The sequence below is a fragment of the Lolium perenne genome, chromosome 5, assembly GCF_019359855.2.
Source record: "Lolium perenne isolate Kyuss_39 chromosome 5, Kyuss_2.0, whole genome shotgun sequence".
NCBI lineage: Eukaryota > Viridiplantae > Streptophyta > Magnoliopsida > Poales > Poaceae > Lolium > Lolium perenne.
Genome location: NC_067248.2, coordinates 119,858,575 through 119,865,026, shown reverse-complemented (window position 1 = coordinate 119,865,026; position 6,452 = coordinate 119,858,575).

Genomic DNA, 6,452 nt, shown 5'->3' with positions numbered 1-6,452 from the left:
TTAGAAGAGTTCTAAATATTGTGACGGATTCTACAAAAGAAGGCAGAATATGTCATTGTTTTGACAATGACAAAGGATGTTAAGTCAAGAGGTTCTTTAAGAACTTGGTGTATTTCCGACAGAGTCAGAACTTTGAAACTATATTGTGTGTGACAATATTAGTGACATATTTCAGACCGCGGAATTAAGGTTCCACCAGAAGACCAAACATATTTAATGCCAACTCATTTGGAAATGAGTGATGCGTTGAGACGCAAATGAATTACAAAATACATAAGTTTCTGAGCATGTCAGATCCGTTAACTAAAACCTCTCCCGTGAGCAATACATGATAAAGCACCAGAAGGCCAAGGTGTTATATCTTTACAAATGTAAACTAGATTATTGACTCTAGTGCAAGTGGGAGACTGAAGGAGATATGCCCTAGAGGCAATAATAAAGTTGTTATTATTTATATCTTTATGTTTATGATAAATGTTTATATATCATGCTATAATTGTATTAACCGAAACATTAATACATGTGTGATATGTAGACAACAAAGAAGTCCCTAGTATGCCTCTTAAACTAGCTTGTTGATTAATGGATGATTAGTTTCATAATCATGAACATTGGATGTTATTAATAACAAGGTTATATCATTATATGAATGATGTAATGGACACACCCAATTAAGCGTAGCATAAAGATCTCGTCATTAAGTTATTTGCTATAAGCTTTCGATACATAGTTACCTAGTCCTTATGACCATGAGATCATGTAAATCACTTATACCGGAAAGGTACTTTGATTACATCAAACGCCACTGCGTAAATGGGTGGTTATAAAGGTGGGATTAAGTATCCGGAAAGTATGAGTTGAGGCATATGGATCAACAGTGGGATTTGTCCATCCCGATGACGGATAGATATACTCTGGGCCCTCTCAGTGGAATGTCGTCTAATGTCTTGCAAGCATATGAATAAGTTCATAAGAGACCACATACCACGGTACGAGTAAAGAGTACTTGTCAGGAGACGAGGTTGAACAAGGTATAGAGTGATACTGATGATCAAACCTCGGACAAGTAAAATATCGCGAGACAAAGGGAATTGGTATCGTATGTGAATGGTTCATTCGATCACTGAAGTCATCGTTGAATATGTGGGAGCCATTATGGATCTCCAGATCCCACTATTGGTTATTGGTCGGAGTGAGTACTCAACCATGTCCGCATAATTCACGAACCGTAGGGTGACACACTTAAAGTTGGATGTTGAAATGGTAGAACTTGAATATGGAATGGAGTTCGAATATTTGTTCGGAGTCCCGGATGAGATCCCGGACATCACGAGGAGTTCCGGAATGGTCAGGAGATTATGTTTGTTATTTTGGAAGTCATATTCCAAGTTTGAAAATGATCCGGTGCATTTATGGCAGGTTCTAGAAGGTTCTAGAAAAGTCCGGAAGAAATCACCATGGAAAGTAGAGTCCCGGAGGGACTCCACCTTGCATGGTCAGCCAACCCTAAAGGGGAGGAGTCCAAGGTGGACTCCCCTAGGGTGGCCGGCCAACCCCCCTCATGGAAGGGGGGAATCCCACCCCAAGTGGGATTCCCACCTTGGGTAGGTTTTCCTACATATGGGAGGTTTCATTGTTGGGGTCTTATTCGAAGACTTGGATACCAACACTTGGGGATTTACACCTATATAATGAGGAGGAGAGGGAGGGGGCTGCCCACTCTTGGCCGCACCACCTAGGGCTGCCCTTGGCCGGCGCCCTAGCCTCCCCCTCTCCCCAAACCCTAGCGGTCTCTCTCCTCCACCACATCCCGCACGCTTAAGCGAAGCTCCGCCGGATTTCTCCACCACCACCGACACCACGCCGTCGTGCTGTCGGATTCAAGAGGAGCTACTACTTCCGCTGCCCGCTGGAACGGGGAGGTGGACGTCGCCTTCATCAACAACTGAACGTGTGACCGAGTACGGAGGTGCTGCCCGTTCGTGGCGCCGGAAGCGATCGTGATCAAGATCTTCTACGCGCTTTTGCAAGCGGCAAGTGAACATCTACCGCAGCAACAAGAGCCTCATCTTGTAGGCTTTGGAATCTCTTCAAGGGTGAGACTCGATACCCCCTCGTTGCTACCGTCTTCTAGATTGCATCTTGTCTTGGATTGCGTGTTCGCGGTAGGAAAATTTTTGTTTTCTATGCAACGTTATCCTACACAAGCAACGCGATGGATCGAGGTAAAAAGATCGCAACTGGTCCTGTCGATTTTGTTCCTCACCCGCCCTCCCGTTTGGATGCATATGCGTATCTGGAGGAGCCTATGGAGATGACGTTCGGAAGATTCTACTTTCGCGTCGAAAAAGAGGGAACGTATCGTCTTGAAATTCCGATATCGTCGGGATTGTTGGCGGTCGATTCCGATTTTTCGAATTCAACATCGTCGACCAAGTCAGGCGAAGAGGAGACTTCATCGCCACGCTTCATCAGCACCAGGGCAAGCGAAAAGCTCGCCAGGATCTTAAGCGACATGTCTTTCGAGTCATCTGCGGATTCCTATATAAGCGATGACTCGAGCAGTGTCGACAGCTTCAACTTCATCGACAAATCCACTACAGTGGGCAAGGTCTTCACCAATCTTTATGATGGTGTCACCAAACCCAGCACAGATATGAATACAAAATACCATCAGATTTATGCCATCGGAGAGCCAAGCCGCGATCAGGAGGAAACATCGGAGGCTTTCGACGATTTGGGAAATCCATATGTCGATCCCTCTGATTTACGACGAGGTCTAGGCAACAAATATATCCGATCTGAGCCTCGCGATAGAGTTCAACTCCCGCAAGCAGCATGGGATAGAGCCGCAAGAGCTATGGATGGCTCAGAACCAATGGCCACAACAGCCACGCCAGAAGAGTTGCAAGCATATCAATATAGGCTCGCACGGGCTGCGAGGGAATTGGAAAAACAGACAGCTGCCCTTAACAGAAGAAAGGAGGCAGCCTCTGCATCAAGCAGGTGAAGGGCAGAGCTGAGTCGACAATCTGGAACCTCGGGAGATAGCCACAGGGAAGCTCGAAACAGAGCAAGGTCAAGGTTGCAACATATACCCGAAGGAGAAAGAGAGCACTTGGTTCAAAATCTCGACATGTCTTTTATGTCAATAGACACGAGAGGGAATATTATCCCCAAGACACCAGAAACTAGGTATATGGCGACACAAGCCTTTATCCTTGCGTCCAGGCCACCTCCAGGAGATCCAAGGGAGGCACTGTACAACATGGCAATGGCAGGAGTTGGAGCCATGGGAACGGCGTTCGTATCAACACCTCCCGAAGGAACAGCAAGGAAAAATAGTCCACGACCTGCGGCAGCAGCAGCGACTCCTGAAGGAACAAGTGGAGCAAGAGACACGGCAGCGCAGGCAAGGGTGGACAGAGCACGGCAAAGTAGAAGGGAGCATCGGCACTCCCCAGAACTAAACGACGAGGATATGTGCGGTTTGCCATGCTTCACGAGGAGAGTACGAAAAACTCGAGTCCCTTCAGGATTTAAGTTGCCTGATAACTTCAAGAAATTCGATGGCCTGCAAGATCCAGAGGATTGGCTAGTTGATTACCTCGAGACGGTGAAGCTCACTGGAGGGACCAGAGCAACAGCTATGCAAAGCATCCAGGTGCATTTAAGTGGAGCTGCGCGATCTTGGATCTAGAAACTTCCTCCAGGATCTATCGATAGCTGGGATAGCTTCAAAAACATATTCGTCAAGAATTTCCGGTCCACCTGCAAAAAACCCGCATCGCTAGAGGAATTGCGGGCATGTCGACAGAAGCCAGACGAATCAATGAGAAAATATATCCAGAGGTGGAATATCATCAAAAACTCGGCAGAGAATATATCTGACGAGAGAGCGATAGATGCGTTTGTCGCAGGAATCAGCGAGGAGATTTTGTCGAAGATTTGGGGAGAACCAATCCAAAGACAGTATCAGCATTGATGGAGATAGCAAACAGATGGGCAGATGGAGAGGATGCTGTTCACAACAAACGGCATAGGTCACCAGAGGACGACCGCGGCCGAAATTATCAAAATAGGCGACGATTTCCTCGACAGTACTCGGGTTATGATGCACCTGGGAAAATTTCGGCTGGCTTCCGAGCGAGCGCCGGAGGAAACAATAGAGATGATTACCAGAGGAGCAACGAGCAGCGAGGCGACAATAGAGATGACTCTCGAAACAACAGGCAAAACACCGGGTCGAGGTTTCAGAGGCCTTTCGTGTCTCCCGAGGAGATGATGAACGGGCCGTGTCAAATGCATTTTTATCTTGACAACAACAGGAAAAGACAGTCGGGACATTTGCAGAAGGATTGCCGAAATTTTCAGGCAATGTTAAGGTGGGCCGGGCATGCCAATCCTCAGGCAGCACCCAGAAATCCTCAGGGGCCCAGGAGTGAGATTCACCTACCACCCCCTCCCGCAATTACGGACAATAATCGACACCAGCTCAGAATTGCGGCAGCACCTGCACCACCGCCTTATGTTGATCCCAATTCCAATGGAGCGGTCTCGATGATTCAGAAAGGCAGGCCATCCAATAGAGCTCAGAAAGTAATCTTGCGACAGGTGTTCATGGCAGAGAAGATGCCTCCACCAACAGTCGAGTATCTTAATTGGTCAGGGCAAGATATTGGCTTCACAATCGCGGATCATCCACAGCAAGTTTCTCGACCAGGGCAATCAGCACTCATCTTACCAGCTGTAATTGCAGGATTCGACGTATCTCGAGTGTTCATAGACGGCGGCAGCAGTTTAAACCTTATGTATGCAGATACATTAAGGAAGATGAACATATCCCTAGCAAATCTAAAACCAACCGACACACGATTCCACGGCATTACACCAGAGAAGCCAAGTTATCCGCTGGGGAAGATTAATCTCGATGTTCAGTTTGGCACCCGAGAAAACTACAGAATAGAGAGGCTGGAATTCGAGGTCGTGGATTTCCCATCACAATACCATGCTTTGTTGGGACGACCAACATATGCTAGGTTTATGGCGGTACTGATACGTCTCCGACGTATCGATAATTTCTTATGTTCCATGCCACATTATTGATGTTATCTACATGTTTTATGCACACTTTATGTCATATTCGTGCATTTTCTGGAACTAACCTATTAACAAGATGCCGAAGTGCCGATTCTTTGTTTCTGCTGTTTTTGGTTTCAGAAATCCTAGTAAGGAAATATTCTCGGAATTGGACGAAATCAAAGCCCAGGGGCCTATTTTTCCACGGAGCTTCCAGAAGACCGAAGAACACACGAAGTGGGGCCACGAGGTGGCGAAACCACCTGGCGGCGCGGCCCAGGGGGGGCCCGCGCCGCCCTATGGTGTTCCCCCCTCGTCTGGCCCCCGACTCTGCCCTTCCGCCTACTTAAAGCCTCCGTGACGAAAACCCCAGTACCGAGAACCACGATACGGAAAACCTTCCAGAGACGCCGCCGCCGCCGATCCCATCTCGGGGGATCCAGGAGATCGCCTCCGGCACCCTGCCGGAGAGGGGAATCATCTCCCGGAGGACTCTACGCCGCCATGGTCGCCTCCGGTGTGATGTGTGAGTAGTCTACCCCTGGACTATGGGTCCATAGCAGTAGCTAGATGGTTGTCTTCTCCCCATTGTGCTATCATTGTCGGATCTTGTGAGCTGCCTAACATGATCAAGATCATCTATCTGTAATTCTATATGTTGCGTTTGTTGGGATCCGATGAATAGAGAATACTTGTTATGTTGATTATCAAAGTTATGCTTATGTGTTGTTTATGATCTTGCATGCTTTCCGTTACTAGTAGATGCTCTGGCCAAGTAGATGCTTGTAACTCCAAGAGGGAGTACTTATGCTCGATAGTGGGTTCATGCCTGCATTGACACAGGGACAAGTGAGAAAGTTCTAAGGTTGTGTTGTGCTGTTGCCACTAGGGATAAAACATTGATGCTATGTCTAAGGATGTAGTTGTTGATTACATTACGCACCATACTTAATGCAATTGTCTGTTGCTTTGCAACTTAATACTGGAGGGGGTTCGGATGATAACCTGAAGGTGGACTTTTTAGGCATAGATGCAGTTGGATGGCGGTCTATGTACTTTGTCGTAATGCCCAATTAAATCTCACTATACTCATCATGATATGTATGTGCATGGTCATGCTCTCTTTATTTGTCAATTGCCCAACTGTAATTTGTTCACCCAACATGCTGTTCGTCTTATGGGAGAGACACCTCTAGTGAACTGTGGACCCCGGTCCAATTCTCTTTACTGAAATACAATCTACTGCAATACTTGTTCTACTGTTTTCTGCAAACAATCATCTTTCACACAATACGGTTAACTCTTTGTTACAGCAAGCCGGTGAGATTGACAACCTCACTGTTTCGTTGGGGCAAAGTATCTTGGTTGTGTTG